General features: G+C 37.1%; 1 protein-coding gene across 1 annotated transcript in view; it reads right to left on the bottom strand.

Annotated features, from left to right (window-relative positions):
• Window positions 1–19,925, bottom strand: part of LOC122790598 — a 530,756-nt gene that overhangs the window by 216,449 nt on the left and 294,382 nt on the right. The window lies entirely within an intron of this gene.

Raw genomic sequence — 19,925 nt, 5'->3', positions numbered from 1 at the left:
CTGGATATCCAACACTTGAGAAGAATCCCTTTGATTTCCATCCCATCATTCCAGCTTTAATGTCTCCAAAAGACAATTCCTCAAAAGGAGACTCGGGACTTACAGACTCTTCTTCATCAAAACCATAAGCCAAAGCCATCTGGGAAGGGCAGGACAAGAACTCATCCTCAGACTCTGAATTTTCATCTGAGCAATGGGGTTCCCCTTGCTTGCTTGGAAAGAGAAGGCGGCCAAGGGGGTTAGGCACAGAAAACCCTTGAGGAGGCTTTAGGGCCATTAAGGCATTGAACAGGCCCTGAGTAAACCCCTGCCATTCCCTTTGAGGCTCGTTAGGGCATACAGAAGTATGCTTAGTCTTCTGCTTTTTCTTAGCAGGTATGTCAGCTCTTACAAACACCAAAGGTTCCAACCATTAACAAGATTCAACAACAGTGCTCGGAACCCCTTCCCTGACCAAAATCTACAAAATCCCTATAGGGCCCGCCAAGATGATCAACTGCAGCTCCCCCTCTACATCTGGAGGAGATGCCTGCAAGGCCTCAGAGGACATACAAAAAGAAGGATCCATGACAGCCCCCGACAGGGTCGCAGCAGAGGAATTAGATGTAGATACTGGTCAGCCTACAGAGCTTTCACCCACTTCCAAAGGGTCATCCAGTGGAGGCTGGACAACCAAAGAATCTGGACAAGGTTTCTTGGCCTTCTTCTTGCTTAATGGGACCTCAGGGTTAGGAGATTCTGCCATGCTGTCTTGGGCCAACAGTTTAAGCCTCTGGTTCTCAAGGTAAATTGCCAGGGAAGATAAGTAATTTCTAGAGTTTTGGATACAACTGCTTTGCAAATGCTATAGGATGTATGGTTGCAGGAAGCACCTAGATAAAAAAAAAGACACTGTTCATGATGATTCATATGGGGAATCTGCCTCCCACACTGGCATTTTCCCTTCTTGGATGACAAGAACTCTAGGCAACTAAAAAATAACAAGATTAAAGAAGAAAAAAGACCCCAATGGGGCACTTATCTGACAGCTAGGTATTCAGCATAGTAAAAAGGATTTCAAACCGACAAGCAATGATGGCTTTTAGACTGATGGTAAAGAAGTTCTGAGTAACTCCAGCTGAACGTCACCTTTATGCCTTGTACAGGCAGCATACATACAATGTACAGCAAATGCAAGGTCTAAAGGCTTTAGTATACTGGCCAGACATTGGGCTACCCTTGGCAGGAGATCCCTATTGTGAAGAATACTGTAACAGCAATATACAAAGGCATCCACTGAGATTAGACGATCAAGATAAGAAACCAGCTATTTAGGTTCATAGGTAGGTACTAGGCTATCGTCCCTAGGGCCCATACAAGCCTAGCCAAAAAATGTACCATGGCTTTCACCACCCAAGAAAATTATTGGTGAAACAGCCTGACACCAGCCTGGAGGACATCCTAGCACAGGAAAGGGAAAGTTTCCAGTCATATCAGGGACCAGAATGCCTGCAATCACCAGGCTGTGATTAAAATTAGTTTTAATGTTTCTCTGAATTTTACAATGAGGTGTGTGATCATCAGTAACGGTCAGAAAGTGTAAAACAGTCTTCCTTGCCAAAGAATACAGAATATAGCCGCAATCTCCTTTTCTTTGCCCTAGAGCTTTGAACATAATGGTGGAGCAGCACATACTCCAAGGAAGTAAATAGGTTAATATCTGAAATACTCCAGTTCTATATGACCCAAGTCACAGATGGCATCTGTATCTGTATCTGCAACAGAGTTGGTAACCTGTTCACTTTCCTTGGATTACAAACTACTGAAAATGGTGATGCCTCTCTGTGGTCCAGATATGCATCAACACTCTGCGCAGCAGAATGATAGTGCTCTCTTACTTGGTTAGCTCTCAGTCAGTAGATGGGATGTCAAGCCAAGTGAACAGTAGACCTAGAATCTTTTCTGTATTCAAGGCCTTCAGGGGAAGGAAGACTGTTTGAACTCCAACAGGCTGATGAGTTAGCCTCCCTTAAGAGGAACCCATGACCTCCTGTAATACATGAAAGCCAAGGCAAACTCCTCATCCCTTCAAATCATCTGTTGTCAAAAACCAAAAATGGGTTTGTTCAGCCACCAGAATGTCAGACCCAGCAAGAAGTTGTTCAGGGGTGCCCGTCTTTCCAGATCCTGGTGATAAGGGTCTGACACCACAGGAAGATCCAAGTAAGTGATAACTCTGCACTCCCACATCCTCAGACTAGCACATGACTATTGTTGTAGTAATGGCCATAGCTGAAAAGGTCTTTGAACCAGCACACCTACCTGGTTATCAAATAGCAAATAAAAAATAATCGTAGTAATCCTCAGACCCTGAAGTAACACCAGGTTATGACCTGAAACATGCCATCTCTCCTCATCCAGAATGCCAATGTATTGATTTCCTGGAAACTTTCTATGGACAGGAAAAGCTAGTAATTGGAAATATCCAATGTGCACATATATAAACAATATTTTAATATGAGGTCAGAAAATTATATTTTCAAGATTACTGTCACTCCCACCCTTCTAGGAATGGCAACTGCAGGAACACTCACTGAACAAACACTTCACAGAAGTCCTTGGAAGGGGCTATCACCAGTCAATCATCCAGCTAGGGGAACAATATGCAAATCCTTCTGGAAGGTTTTGGGAGCTGAGATGTATCCAAATGGTAATATTTTCTACTGGAAATGAAGCCCACCCAGAGCACTAGATCAATTTCCTGTGTAGACCTAAACACAGATGAGCCAAAAGGCATTCAATATGTAGAGTGACACCTTCCAGCTGAATTGTGACAGCAGTGGCATAATTCCCTGAAAAGTCACTGTAAGGAATCCAATGTGCTGACTGAAGCTAATAAAGCAAATGTATAAAAAATCCATCTATTTTAGCATGAGAACAGGTGGCAGTAGAACCTCTGTCCCTCTTCCTAAGACAGGACACTCCATATGGCCACTTTCAGGGGGCACAAAATAGGGATGTCTCAAGACCTCTGCTGAGACAGATTAGTGTCTTAAAAGAGCTCTTTGGGGTGATAACTTAGGTTCTCCAATGAGGATGACTGTGATTGTTCCCAGTACTCACTGGTCTATGCTTAGAGCTTTCACAACTAGGATAAACTAAAAAAGTCTTCCCTCAACAGTGGCCCTACAGAGGCAGGACTGATACAGATGGATTTGTGGTATCATCCTCTTGGGTATGCAATGAGATGGCTGGAACAGTTTAAGCAGCTAAAAAAACGGCTCTGGCCAGTGAACAGTTTAAATTAGCAAAAGTCTGCATGTAAAAATTAACAGAAAATGGTAGCATAAGGTCAACAAGGAAATGAAAAAGTGAAATAAAAAGGCACAATGACTATGAAAACTTAGAAGACTGAAAGCTGTGCAGTTAAGCAAAGGTGGAAAAAGCAGATACTAATGGCAGCTGAAGCTTCAGTCACCCTAGAGAGAAAGACTGATCAAAAGCACTCTGAGATTTTCAATATGAGCGAGTCTTTAATGTAATATACAGTCAACTATTAGATGGCTTCAGGAAACAGATGTTTTAACTAGGAATTAAGATGAAATAGCTGAAATGCAAAGTGCTGAAAAGAAAATGATGAAAGAAATGGTGAAAAAGCAGTTAAAATATGAACAAATCAAACAAAAACTGTCTGAAATCAAAGATGGGTCATACACAGCTTCAGGTTTACAGCAGTTGCAGAACAAACTGAAGGGAAGGACTGAAAAAATTCTGAGAAAATGTTTCATTACATGTCCAGGACTTTTTGTTGCTGCTATTAAAATACAATGAGTACATAGAGTAAATATTCCCAATTTGAGACTGACAAAACAGTGGAGATCTATACGGATTAAACTGTTATAAATCCCTACATAACAAGATAGGTTGCCAACTGGCTCACTGACAGAACCCACAATGTAAAAGTTGCAGACTCCAAATCTGACTTCAAACCAGTGACAAGTGGAGTACCACAGGGTTCAGTCCTGGGACCTCTCCTGTTTGATATCTACTTCTCCGAAGTAAAGGTTAACACAGAAGGCCTTTGGCTAACGAAGTGTGCAGATGACTGCAAACTAGGAGCCATAGTCAAGTCCCCAAATGATGTGGACATCCTACTGAAGGTCCTCGCTGAGACAGACGCCTGGTATCAGAGCCATGGCCTCAAGCTCAATGCCAAAAAGTGCATTGTCATCCCCTTTGGTAAAAACTTTGTACCCATGAACTACCACATAGGCAGCAATCTACTTAACACCGAATGTGTGATGAGACCTTGGGACCCAGGTAGACAGTAGTCTCTCCTTTGATAGTCACATTGCCACAGTAGTTAGGAAATCCTTCTACATGGCACACCTCATCATAAAAGTTCTCATCCAAAAAAAAAGGGGTCATTGTTCCCCTCTACTCGACACTCATTAGACCCATTATAGAGTACAACACGCCTTTTGGAATGTACCTCACAAGACATCTGCAGCAGCTGGAAAGGCCACAGAAGTAACTCACAAAGAGGATTACTGGCCTCAAACAAATGCCCTACACTGACCTCTTCAAAAAACTCCAGCTTTCTTCCGTAGCATATCGCCTATTCCGAAGTGATCGCTGCCTAACATATAAAGCTATGTCAAACCCAGAGCTGTTGGACATGCTACACCTAAAGAAATCCCAATCCCTCTGAGCTACATGCTCTAGGGACCTAAACCTTGTCACCACAATAAACAAGGCATGCTGGAGGGATAGATTCCTGTCCCAGAGACTTCCCATACTCTGGAACAGGCTACCCATCTATGTCAAGCAAAGTTCTTCATTAGCACTCTTCAAGCAAAATCTTGATGAGTGGATGGGAAATAGGAAATACACCCCGGGGATCACTTCTGTGTTTCTGCTCGACAGTGGCACAGGAAAATAACCTTCTTGGGTGCCGTAAGCCAGGGAACCTTGTTGGGCTAGGCTTACATAGGCCCTTGGGCCGATAGCCTAGTACCTACCTATAAACCTATGAAATAGCTAAAAATGAAAATTCTTTCTATTTTGTGGAGAAAGAGAACTATCTTAAAAGTTGGAGATGCAAAGGTTTATGTGGATGACTTTTCATTATAAACATGAACAAAAATGTCTTACTTCCTTCCATAAGACTCCACAGAGAAATTCAGCTTTGTTTCAAGTTATTGTATCTTGCGTTATTTTGAGTCTTCTGTCTAGATTAAAATCTTACACAGACCTTTGAGAGGTGCAAGATAAACTGGCAGAGAGAGACAGTGAATAGCTGATGGCAGAAAAAATGTAGAGAGGGGAAAGACATCCAAGTCAGTAGGTGCAAAGGTGCAAACTGTGGGCACTTTGGGGGGGGGGGGGGTTCCTGCAAAGCCATGTCCTGTCTTCTGAAAGAAAATGAAGAAAAAAACAAATGAGATGAATGAGGAAGATTCCATAAAAATGATTCTGGAATACTGAACGAGGACACTATTTACAAAAGGATAAACGTTTCTATGGAAAATGATAATATATCAAACCATGAATTGTTTTCTGAATGACACAGTAAAAGCATTGAAATCAGCAAGTACTACATAGAAAGTAAATATCTGATTAATATAAATGCAATAATAAATGTATGTAAAGTTCTTACTTAAAAATGAAAGTTTATATCTAACTGAAAAGGGGGGACTGTACTGCATGTGGTCCAATGGAAGTGCCTTTTTTCAAACTAATAATTTATGTTGCTTTTGAAAAAAGTTCTTTGACAGTGGAACGGAAGGAGAAGAGACGTAAAAAGGAAACTATATTGTGTGATAGAAAGCATCAGAAATATTCAATGAAGTTAGTGCTGGTAATGCATACACCATGTCTAGGAATGCATACAGAATTAATGAGACAGGCATGTTGACAAAGTAGGCTAGAATGCAAGATTCACAAAAATAATGCCCCAGAAATACAGACTGAAGCAAGATGATTAAATGCTGGAGGTTATTTGGTGTAATTAAAATTTAGGGCTTGCACATCAGTAACTACCAGTATGAAAATAAGTAACCCATTTAATTTGCTTGTTACGTTTTTATCAAGTTTCAAAGTGAAGGGGTTCTCAGACTGTACAGTATATGTCTCTGGTACTACTGCAATCCAGTTTGCATTCCCTTATAAGATGTACTACATTGCAGGAGAGTGTTGTCACTGTTTCTGGATAGTAAATCTTCAACATTAAAAAAGTTACAATATTTGAGACACTTATTGCAGGCAAATTTTATAAAACAGAGCAGTGACTAACAATATCAGTTCTCCAGGGAAAACAAGAAAATCAGAATTTGAGTGATTAGAAAGCATTGGATGATGCTTTGCACTGCTGTTTTGTACAGTTTAACACCTCTAGTGCTTTTCAAAATATGTACATAGGCAACAGGTAGTTTATTTATGGGGTAAGAAAGGAACTGTGTGTTAAAATAAGAAAGCAGGTTCTGTTGAGACAATACTATACAACAAATATAAAGTGCCACAAAAAGTGATACAGACTATGGACACATTTGTACCAGAAAGATACAATATATTTCAAGTAGAATAAAACTGAAGCTTTACTGTGGCACAATATGATTTATTGGTTGAGAATATTAATGAGCTAATGGATAAGAAAAATAGTTGAGGGTGCCAATTTATATTTACAATAATATAATGAACAAATAATGTTACAGGAAACAGACCTGAATTATACAGAGGATGAACGCTTTGTAAAAAGAAATGGGAAGGAGAGTTTCTTTGCTGGAATACAAGACAGTAAATTAAAGGGGTCTTATAGACTCTGGAACAAAAGAAAGACAGGCAGAGATGATTTACATTAATAGGCTGTTCACAGGGTATAAGAATTACATCGGTTACACTTTATATTCCACCAAAAGCAGTCAGGCAAGATATAAAGGGGTTCCTATGAGTTCAACGAAAACACATTATGTTGAATGCGTTTTCGTCTACACATGTAGAGCGAACAGGCAAAACAGCGAAGCGGCTGTTCAGCGAAATTTTTCCCTGGGAAAGAAGTCGCTTGACCGCTTCGTTGTTTTGCCGTGTTCTGAAGTGCAGTGTGGTCCCTTGTCTGGTATAGCGCCTGAGCGTGATTGTGCAACAGTTACTGACCTTGGGGTTAGGGTGCGGGTTAAGGTAATTGCATATGTATGAAAGTGTTTACTGTTGTATATTTTATGTTAAATGTATGGTTGAGTTCCGTGTGCGTGTTTTAAGTTGTTTACTTTTGTTTTTGGGGGGGTAGAGTTAGGGTTAAGGTAAGTGTGTATGTGTTTGGAGCTGTTTATGTGAATGTGCTAGAGTTACTGACCTTAGGGTGCGGGTTAAGGTAAGTGCATATGGTTTAAAATGTTTTTTTTTTTTTTCGTTAAATGTATGTTTGGGTTATGTGCATATGTGTATTTAGTTGTTTACTGTTTTTTTGGGGGGTATAATTAGGATCGGGTATGTGTGTATGTGTTTGGAAGTGTGTAATATGTTTTGTTTTTTTTTTTGTGGGGGTTGGAACAGCGATTTCTTTCCCTAGGAAAGAAATCGCTGTTCTTCGGATTCGACATTTTCAGCTTTTGCTGAAAATGTGTTGATGTAACATCGTTAGCTGTTTTAAGCGTTCGATGTTGCAATATAGACCCAATATAAAGAATATTTTGAAAGAAGTTATAGCCTTTCATCGAGGATATATGGTGGTAGCAGGGGACTGGAATAACTTAGAAAATCAGGAAGACCACTCTGGAGGGCCAAGATACCCTGGATACTGGTTAAACGCAGATACTTACTTCATTTTGCAGAGAAATACAATTCCTGGGCAAGATTAGATAGATATTGCATATCAAAATAATAATGTAACTTGGTCCAAACCACAAAAACAGATCTGGTGATAGTGTTAGATCATGCACCTATATAAATTAAATCTTGTATGCAAGTAAATGTATATGAAAGTCACTGGCATTTCCCAGCATTTCTTCTGAAAAGGAAGCTAATTAATGATTGGGTAGATCATACTTTAACTGAAATGTTATTAGATTTGAGCTTAAGCTGTAAAGAGCTTGCAAATGATTGGAATTAATTAACTGAATATTAGAAATGTGGTCAAATTAAAAGCAAATGAGATATTGAATAATAGTCCATCAGTATCTAGGCGGCTCAAAAAAGTAAAGGATTTAAAAAAGCAAAAAAATAAAAATAAAAAAAAAATAAGAGTACAACAGACTGAACAGCAACTAAAAGAAGCTTAAATTTCTATGTAAGAGTATTTAGAGAATATGAACGAACATAAGGCAGTGGTTTTAAAATAAGTATTTTGACAAGAACTCCAACGTAACCAAATTGTTGGCTCAATATTTGAAGTAACAAAATGTTGAAGGGATGATAACTAAATTCAAAAACTATGAGAATAGTAGGGGTTGGACCAAGAAAAATTAAGAATGCAATGGCAAATTATTACAGTGCACCATATGAAGAAGATGTAAACTTTGAAAGTAATATACAGGGAATGGTAACATATTTGAGACAATTCTAACTGCCTTAGTTAACAGAAGTAGAAACAGGATACTTGTCAACAAAAATAAAGGAAAATGAAATTAAAGAAGCAATGAGAAACCAGAATACAAGGAAAATCCCTAGCAGTAATGAAATATCAACAGAAGTGTACAAAAAGGAGAAGGCTATAGAAGTCTGACTAGTACTTTTATCAGTATTCTACTTGGCAGTGATGTAATCTCTACTTGAAAAGAGTCAAATAGTCATAGTTGTACTAAAGAAGGGAAAAGAACCTTTTGATCCAGGGTCATATGGACACATTTCAATTCTGAATCACAACTACAAAGATTTTATGATGATTTTGACAAAAATAATGCCAAAAATATTACTGAGAATAACAGACCTGAACTAGTGTAGCTTTATAAAAAGTAGGCAAACATTTAACAATATTAACAGAAGATATGTGACTCAAAAGGATACACTGGAAAACATACAGGATGCTGAAAATGCATTTGACACAACTGAGTTAAGAATTTATGAATAGATGAGTAGGAAATAATGACAATCACCAACGCCAAAGAAACGTGTAGTGTAAAAGTTTATTTCACAACTGAATGATCTCCACATAAAAACAGTAAATTTTAGTATAAACACAATAAGCTTTTCCTCCCACTAACGGAACAGCATTTCTTCAGAACTAAACCATCACTAATGATTCAGCCCATTTATTAACTCCACTTTTAATCACATGATCTAAAGGTGACAGTTAAAGATCCTTACATGAATCATATAGAAAGTATACATTTCATATCCAGATATGAAATTATAAACTGCCTTCATAAATAAGCAAATGTGTAATTCATCAACAAACGTTTTGTTTAAAAACATTGATAAATAAATGCAATCTATTAATAAAAATCATTCAAAGCTTGGCTGCCCTTTGTGGAAGCTTCTTCCAGAGGTGCTTGATACTTGGTTATACAAATGTATCATGCCAATATGACTTATTTATCTGTAGATGAAAGTTTAGGTCCTTTAATCAGGTATTTGACAGAATACATGCTCTGTGAAGAAATAAGAGGTCAAGAGGATCATATCTTTTGTGGCTCAAAAAGGTTGTCCTCCCAAGCACCACCCCTGGGATTAGGTATATATTTTTTCTAAAATAATGAATAAAAACTGCATAAATGTTCAACATTTCACTGTGTCTATGAAAAGAGCAGTTTTTATTCATTATTTTAAAAAAAAATGTACCTACTCCCATGGGTGGTGTTCAGGAGGACAAGACAGAATATAAATAGTTATTATGGCAGTTCAGGTTATACACCCTCCACCCCCCAGGGTTGAATGACGATATTTCATTGATACCAGTTTTTTGAATGAAGGTCAGCCAAGCTTGGAATTATTTTTATTAACAGAATGCATTTATTGATCACTGTTTTTAAACAAAACTTTATATTTATGATGGCATTATATATTTTTATATCTGTATATGAAATGTACACTTTCTATAACATTCATCTAGGGGTCTTTAACTAATTGTTACCTTTGGATCGTGCAATTAAAAGTAGAGTTAACAAATAGGCTGAATTGTTAATGATGAAGTCCAGTTCCTTTAGTAAGTAGGATAAAAAGCTTGTTGTGTTTATGCTTAAACTTACTGTTTTAATGTGAAGTTTGTTTTGGTGTGAAATAAATTTCTCAACTATACGTTTCTTTGGTATTGTGATAGTAATTATTTCCTACACATTGGTGTACTTGTCTTAGAATTTATGAAGAGATTTCTTGAGGCATTATGTGTGTTTTTGTAAATATGGGCAACATCTGTATAGCAGCTCAGGGAAGGGTGAAGCACGGCAGTTAGTTACATAATGTATTTAATCTTAGAAAGGGAACTAAACAGGGCTGCCCACACTCACCATTACTCTTTCCATTATATGTATAACCTTTACACAGGGGCATAAGGCAATCAAATCTAATTAGATATAAAAGGAAAAAAATAATGATAAAATAGCCCTTTTTGCCAATGACATAATATGTTACTTACCCAGAACACGAATATTTGATAAATTGAAATATCTTAACAGTACAGCCAGATATAAAGTAAATGAAGCAAAAACAAGGGCTAAAGCAATGCACTATGCCTTAACACCTGAAAGTGTACAAATCTTCCCTTTTTGTGGTTCATGGCAGGAGAAGATTATTGGGGAATTTGACTGAAATAGAATGTGGAGGAAGCATTGAAAGAAATGTGGGAAGCAATTGATCAAAAGATAAGTAAAATAAGTTTATGGAAAATATTTATTGGCAATGACATGTTTTGGTCTTGCTGGTTCTTTAAGTAGGCCAGGCTTATATATGTATCGACTAAAAGATCAGATAATGAAGAATATCAAAATGGAAATTAAGGAGTTCCTTTGGGACCAAAAAGAGGAAGTGCACAATGAGAAACATCAATACAGAAAGGAAAAGAATGTTTGGGACTTCCAGATTTGAAGGCATACTATAAGGCCACATAACTTAGATGACTACTTGAGTCAGGATATGGAATACATGCTCAAATGGGAGCACATGATAGGCATGATGCAAGATGAGATAACAATACAATGACACCTGAGCATTTGGCAGATCAAGAACAGAAAGAGACATTACTGCACAATTTTATATACATAAAAGAATTAAGCAAGTCTTTAAGATAAAAGAAACAAGGTCTTAGAAAAATAAAATGCCACCAATAGGCTATAACCTCTATACACTGATAAGAAAGACACATGGCAAAACATGAGTATTAGGAAAATAAATAATCAATTTTTGGGAGGATATGATAAAAAGGGACAAATTAATAAAATGGGATAAAGTTAGACAAGCTTTTGGGTTAATTGTCACAGATCAACATGCATATGCAGATCTAATCTTCAAGGAAGATATGCAGCGCTTGGACAAAAATTTTGTTCAACCACAAACAGATGTTATATTTGAAGTCAAAACAGAAATGGCAATCCAGAAAAGAGTAATAAGTAAAACATAAGGCAATATTAGAAGTGAACAGACAATGCAGTATAAAGGTAAAAACAGCACAGAGTGAACATTTAAAAATATTACAGATGATCAGTGGAAGGAAATATGTATTAATTAATAACAGATATGCAATTAAAGCAAGAAAAGTTAGAATTTTTGCTTGGAAATGTTAGAAACTTTGGAGCCAATTGGTAAGAGACGTTTTCTTTGAATATTTTATTTATCATCACTGTTTTTTCACTGTAAGGGAATTACAATTGTCTGGCTTGCATTACTTTTTTTGTCAGAACAACTTTAATGTACTTACTTCAGTATTTAGTTGTATATTGCTCGTTTGACTGTTGTCATAGAAGTTGATTTAAGTTCTCTTTGAATTCTGTGGTTAGTGATTTTCATTATTCTTTTTTTTTTACAATATTTTATTAATTTGAAGCTAGAAATTGATTCTTTAAATGAGTATGCAATTAACGATTTGCTAATGCACAAATATCTTGTAAAGTGTAATTAATGTTATGCATATTTAAAGGTAACAGCTGATAACACTGGCGATCTGTGTTCCTCATGTCAAAGGATGGGTGATTTGCTTACCACTGTTGGAAGTAAATCTAGACTTAATGATGATGATTGCACTTGTGCAATTGGCATGGCTTGGAGCACTGTTATTTCATATATTAATGACTGGACTGGTGAAATAAACATTAGGTGAAGAACAAATAGACTACATTTAGGAAATGATGCATCTATTGCCTGCAAAGATGATTCAACCCCTACGAATCAAGAAGCTGCCCCTGACAACTCTGGAATTCTGGATGCAAATATTCAACAATCTGTGGGCCTGGTTTGTTTAGAAGGAAATAAAAAGAAAGAAAGGAAGAAGTTCACAAGAAATAACAAGGAAGAAAAGAAAACTGATTAATGACTATAAAAGAAAGAGAATAGCTATTAAAAGTCCACTGCTTTGTTATGTAAGACACAAGTTACAGGGTATGATAATATTTTTGTATCTGAAAACCTTCAGTCTACAGAAAAAGGCATCATTTTTCCAAAAGAGAAGGTAGAAAAAAGAAGCAAGGGGAAGGTGAAGAGGAAGAAATCAAAACTGGATCTGGATGAGGAAGGATTGAAGAACATTACTGTAAGAAAAAAGAAGAGAAAGACAGATGTTGACTCCATGGCTCAAGCTGTGGATTTACAATACCAACTGGATAAGAATTCAATCCACAATGAAAACAGTGAGACTAATAAAACTAATGATTAAAATCTATCCTTCTTAACAATTGATAGAGCAGATATTACTGTATCAGAAGCTGAAGATTCTTCACAGCTGGCAAGCAAAGATATTTTTGTAATTGGAGATTCAATTATTAGAGAAACTGACGCTTATATTTGCAGACAAGACAATGAACATCAAATAGTGTTATGCTTGCCCGGAGCAAAAATAGAAGATGTGAGACAAGCCTTGGAACGCCTTAATGTAAAGAAGTATGGATCTGTTTTTATTCATGTTGGTACAAATGATGTCATCCACAAGGATTCTCTGACTGTTAGTAGGGAATGACAGCCTTCTTACATTGTATTGCTTGTACTGGTGTTAGAGTGTATTTTTCAGAAATCACCTATAGAAAGGATGGTCAGGTTACTGTGAATAAAAAGATTTTTTGGATAAATACCTACATGGATAAAATGCCCTGTTTTTAAAAAAATGGAAATGTGCAGATCCAAGCCTAGTTTTGGGCACACATGTTCAGACAGGATGGCGTACATTTATCAAGATCAAGGAAGAGAATATTTGCAGAAGATATTTTGCAATATTTGATAAACACTAGGCAGTTTGTCAGGTTGAAAATTTAACAGTTCACAGATAGCAACATTTGATGCATCTCTGATGGTTGTTAATGCTAGGAGCATTAATAACGAAGTTTTTTTATTGGAAAATTTGCTATGTTCCCATAAGATTGATGCTGTTATTGTTTGTGAAACTTGGTTAAAGAACAATGAGTGGAAGCCATTTCTGTCAGGGTATACATGTTTTTACTGTAACAGACATTCTAACAAAAAATCAGTTGGAGGTATTATGATAGGGATTAAAGATAGTTATGAGACCTGTGATTATTACATGTTCAGTGATAACACCAATATTACAGACTGTGTAACTGACAATAAAGACAACCCTGGAACATATAACACTTGTTGGAGTGTATAGACCATAAAAAAGTGCAGGTGTCCTAGAGGAAGTCATACATTTCTTGCATGAAACACAGGAGGGAAGAATAATATTAGCTGGGGACTTAAACTTACCAGACGCAGACTGGAATAATATTGATTCAACAATGTTAGTAAGGAAATTATTCATAACATATATTCAGGAACAACAACTGCTTCAGATTGTAAAAAAACTACCAGGGAACGGAATATACTAGACATTGTTTGTGTACCACCATTGATGTGCAGTGATCATGAGGTTATAAAGGTTAATTTGTTCTAGATAACTCTGTCAAACTGAAATCTAACTAGTGCACAGAAGGTTAATTACATATTATATGGAAGCAAAACAGTCACTATGTAAAACGAAGTGGCATGAGGTGTTCAGTGGAAAAATGTAAGATAGAATGTGGAAAGTTTTGAAAGAAAAATTGTTTGAGTGCAAAAAAAAATGTTTAACATCAGGATCTAGCATACAACATCAGGGGGATATATTTCCATAAGAACAAAATATTCAAATTAAGGTGAGAGTCAAAAAATATAAGAAATGGAAGAGAGGTTGAACTACAACTTTGAAAACTGAAATAAACTCGACAAATAGATTAAGCATAGTGTGAGACAAGAAGAAACATTTGAAGAAATTTTATATAAAGATATTGAGCATAATAGGAAACCTTTTTAAAGATACACAAGATGTGGAAGGAGTAAAGACACAAATTGATAAACTCTGTGCAGATTCTAAAATTTATTCTCAGACACAACAAGATTATAGATATATTTACATAATCTTATGTAAAACAGTTTGGCTCCACAAAAGGGGTGATAAGTTCTCCTAGTGGCAACCAGGTAACCCCAGATACTAGAATCAAATTAGATTATATTGAAAAAGAACTGTACAAACTGGATCCAAACAAAGCACGGGGATGAGACGGAATTAGTAACAATGACCTAACAACACTTCAGCAAGAACTTATGGTACCATTATATCTATTATTCATGAGGTCATATAAACATGGGGAGATTCCTCAAGATTGGAGACATGAGATTATTAAACCTGTCTTTAAGGGAAAAGGGAGTAGGACAAACCCAGAGTCATAGACACCCTTAAGTCTACTTCCATAGTAACATTGGGCAAGCTATTGTCAGAACTAGATAGGTTGGGACTTGAAACCATACATCAGTATGCATATGCTGAAAATAGATCTATTACCATCTGTAACATGATGTTCTATAAAAAATTTATAACAGCAGCTGTGAATGAAAAACTGTGATTTAACTTCATCATTTGACAGGGTCATACACAAAAGACTGATCCATAAATTAGCAGAACTAGGTATTGATGTACTCTTGATAAGATGGATAGCTGCATGGCTTACAAATAGGATATGGCAAGTATACAGCAACTGGACAGGTGAAATCCTTGGTTACAGTCAAGATGTCCCACAGGGCTCCGTCCTAGGCCCTTACTTGTTTATATTTTATCTTTCAGACCCAACTTTTTCATTTGTGGTATTCTGCAGTCTATATGCAGATGACCTGAAACTGGGTAAACTGATTACATGCGTTACAGATAAGGCATGTGTGCAAAATAACTTGACTAAATTGACCATTTGGGCACAGGAGAATAATATGCTGATAAATATATCAAAATCTAAGCATATGAGATTTTGGAGACATAAATTGAAAGGTGAATATTTAATACAGAAAACAGCAATTCAAACCGTGGACTCATTTAACGACCTGGGTATATGGGTAGATTCAGCTTTGAGTTTTTCTAATCATATCAACCAATTGGTTAATGATAATTACAAAACTATAGATTGTATAAAAAAGATTTATAAAGTCTAGGAAATCAAAACTGATGAAGTCTCATTGTTTGTTAGTTACATTAGACCCAAAACTGAGTATGGAATAATATGGAAACCCTATAAGAAAACAAGCATGAGTAATCTGGAAAGAATACAGCGGAAATATACCAAGAGCATCCATGGATGTGAAAATTTAAATTATGAAAAATTTAAATATCTGAACTTGTACGGTGTCTCTCATAGATATCTAAGATAAGATCTTATTCAGGTTTATATGGCATTTAGAGACAACTACCTCTGGGAATGTTTGGGGTTATCAAAAAGTACTAGAGAATCATCAGACAACCTATACCAACAGAAAAACAAGATGGATGCTTCATGCTCACCAAATGATTTATAAAAGTCAGTGCATACCAAGATTATATATTCCCCGTTCCGATGGGCCTCCTTGAAATTGATTACATGTATAGATCTGCAATCGTGGGACTCCACACACATCTGCTGACCTCACAAGACCCAAACGTAATGAAAGTTTTGAAAGATGGGGAGAATACATCTAAGATGACTTCCCTGCTTAGGCTAGCAGAAGCATATCGGCGTCAAGCAGGAATGGAAATCAAACCGTAAGTAGATAAAAATCAGGCAGCAACTAAATGTGCCAAAAAAACAAAAGAAAGAATATAAAGTGAAGGACCAGATGAGAAAGCAAGAAATGTGGAAAAACCATAAATATAGTTGCAAGTATAAAAAACTTCTGGAAGAACCTCATGTTGATCAAGATCGAACGCAGGAATGGTTAAGGAGAGATGAATTTACACCAACAGATGAAAGGTTAATATTGGCGGCCCAAGATAGTGGGCTACATACATGTTGGTTTACAAAGTCCATTGAACATGTGGGAGAAACAGACAAATATAGGTTTTGTAAAACAGAATTGGAAACAGGTGCACAACTCGCTGCTGGTTATGACATACTAATGGCAGAAAGACTGTATACTGAAAGGCATAATAATGTGGCGAGACTGTTGCACTGGGGATTGTGAAAACATTATGGTATTGAAGTGGCTGAAGAACACTGGAAATATGAGCCACAAAGCATGATAGAAAATTATGAAGTCTACATCACAAGGGATCATCCATTACCAACAGTTCAAAAGATAGATGCTAGAAAACCAGATATAGTGGTCCAGGAAAAGAAGACAAAAGTAGCATTGATCGTTGAAATCGTCACACCCAGTGACTACAGTGTCCTGCACACAATAGAGAGAGAGACACAAAGTCATAAAATATCAGGATTTGCAAGCAGAAATGAGAGCAACGTGGAAGAAAGATAACCAGATAGTTCCAATAGTAATAGGAGCAACATGTCTTATAAAATATGCTACCAGTACATGTAACTCCATACGAATTGTAGGAGGAGTCATTACTGGGCACACTGCGAGTGCTGCAAAGAGCACTTTTGGCTGACATCAAAGAGTGAAACCATGCTAATTTCATGAACTTTAATCGCACTTTGACTTAGGAATGGGGTCCATTCCTGTCATGGTATTAGAAACCCAAAAGATCTAAAGAAATTTAAAAAAGATTCTATAAGGATGAGAAGTGCACTAATTGGTTCACTGACAGAGTAGCTGATGCGTGGAACAGACTACCAAATTATATTAAAGCAAGTACTAGTTTAGATATTTTTAAGAACAGCCTGGAAACTTAAGATGTTAAGATTTGCACTGGGTGTGACGAGGATGGACAGGATTAGGAATAAGTATATTAGAGGGTCAGCCCAGGTTGGAAGGTTTGGAGACAAAGCCAGAGAGGCACGATTACATTGGTTTGGACATGTGCTGAGGAGGGATGCAGAGTATATTGGGAAAAAGATGCTAAGGATGAAGCTGCCAGGTAACAGGAAAAGAGGAAGGCATAAGATAAGGTTTATGGATGTGGTGAGAGAGGATATGCAGGTGGTTGGTGTGACAGGGCAAGATGCAGAGGACAGGAGGAAATGGAAACAGTTGATCTGCTGTGGTTACCCCTAACGGGAGCAGCCGAAAGAAGAAGAAAAAGCCTGGACACTTATTATTGGAACAAGTGTTTTGGTATCTTGGCAAGCTAGAAGGGCATTAATGCCCGTGCTCGAAATATTTGTATGTATGTACGTTTGCACAAATATTTCCATAGCCCTACAAGACTTGAAAAAATGCTCCTGCAGACAAGAGGTATATGTTAGAGATGTGATGGCTCAGCAAAAGGCTATTGGCAATATATGTTTTGCAAATGTAGAGAGTTGCTAGAGTACAAAAATGACTAATAAGATGCAAAGTCTAGTACTTGGAAGATAATTTAACATTCATATAGAGATGTTTTTGTTAAGCCTGAATAAAATAACATGTACTAAAGAGGTGAAAGCATTGCTATCTTTAGTATTGATACTGACTACGAAAGCTAGGATTAGAAAATGGAAAACCAAAGGCAATCATTACGCAATGTGAAGGTGATTACAGAGATTTAAAACTTGTAAAAGAACAGAGATCAGAGACTCAACTCTACATTATCAATAGGTTACATGGGATGCTAAATTGGACCGTGACCTTGAAGAAAACATTGACAAATATAGATCTGTTTGATAAAGTAGTTTCCAATCTAAGGGGAGAAGTCATTGGTCTAAGTGTTGATTTGTAACGTTAAGGGAAAAAAAAAGTATGGTCACCAACTATTTCCTGTTCTCAAATTATGTGGTAAATAGTCAATATGTGTGTTGAACTTTTTTTTTTTCTCAAGAGAGCAATGCTGAGTCAAGATGGGATTAAGGCTTGATAGAATAGTTGACTGTGATACTGGATGTGCATGCTTAAGAAAGGCAGGTATCTGAATGTAAGCATGGCTTGTATAACATGAGGCTAATCTATTAATATTATATAAATATGTAATTATAAAATAGTTGTATCATCAACAACCAGTACTAAAATAGTAACTGCATCATGCAAGTTCACTGCGCACTATGGTAAAATGAAAAATTTGCCTCCTCCTAAACAGTTTGTTCACCAGGTCTGGACAGGCCTCATTGAGAGCACCATCCCCTTGAACCTGGTACCCAGAATGCTGTTTCTGAGCTCCTCATAGACAACAAATCAGGTTCAGCCATGCCATCTTGCAAAAGCACACAAGCCTGAGGTGGCAACCTTAGCCACTTCATCAACACAATCAAAGTTACATTGGGCCATACAGCAACCTACTGCAGAAGCTAAATGCAAAAGTCATGACCAGTTCCTCCTTAAGCTCAGACTCAAGGAGGTATCAAGCATTTAAGACCTAATCCCCTAAGGACTGAAATTTTGACAGATTACATATCAGAGGGCTCAAAACCTCAATTAATGCATAGGTCCCTAGGCAAGTACTAGGTAATCAGTCTACACACACCATTACAGGTCCTGAAAAACAAAACATATTCATAAGTTGCCTCCAGTCTCAATGCCAGCAGCACAAGATAGACCTGGGGGGAAATATGAGGATATCCATCCAATTATGCAAGTTCACCTTATAGATGACAAGGGTGCTACTTCACTTGACAGATAGTGGAAGCTTATTCCAGAGGTGAAGGATACTTTGGTATACAAATGCATCATGCCAATATGACTTATTTATCTGCTGATTAAAGTTTACATACTTTAATCGGGTATTTGAGGGGCCACTTGCTCCGTGAAGAAATAAGAGGTCAAGGAGGATCAGATATTTTATTGCCCATAAAAGGTTAGACAAAGATCACCATGGAGGAATCTATGAGAAACCAAATACAGGTACAGGGCTGCCAGTCTCTCCAAATAACAGAGGGCCCTGGGACTATTGATTTTTTTAACTAGGAATCTCTCATCTTTGGACAATACATGTCAACAGGGGCATTACATTCAATAAAGAGTCTGCTAAGAGATACGTAAAGGGGAACTAAAACTTCTTTGGTCTAGTGGAGATGGCTCTGAAAACTGGCTGACCCAGATGGAAGTACTACAGATTCATAATGGTCAAAAGATAAGGAATTATCAACAAGTGTGTCTAGATCTATATGTCTGACTGGAGAGGTTTGTCAGCTATATGGTATGATGCAGTAATGTTTTATTTGAGAAAAATTAACTATAATACATTTTTTTCACATTTAGTTTAAAATAGTTGACCTTGCATCAAAGGTAACAATCTAACCCATGCTGAAATAATTGCAAGTCAGTGGAAGAAAGAACAACACCCAATTTACATTCATCTACAAAGTCAGTTAACCACATGCCATGAGTGCTGGCTTGAAGATTTGAGAAACAGATGCCAAACATAGAGCCCAACACTGAGCCTTGTGGTACACCACTGGTAACTTTAGTTTTTGCTTGCTTTCAGAAGTGGCACCTGTATCTCTAACCAT

Source organism: Protopterus annectens, chromosome 16.part0 (genome assembly GCF_019279795.1).
Source record: "Protopterus annectens isolate FY-2018-M chromosome 16.part0, PAN1.0, whole genome shotgun sequence".
NCBI lineage: Eukaryota > Metazoa > Chordata > Ceratodontiformes > Protopteridae > Protopterus > Protopterus annectens.
Note: the sequence above shows the minus strand (reverse complement) of the source record. Positions and strands in the feature narration are given on the sequence as shown.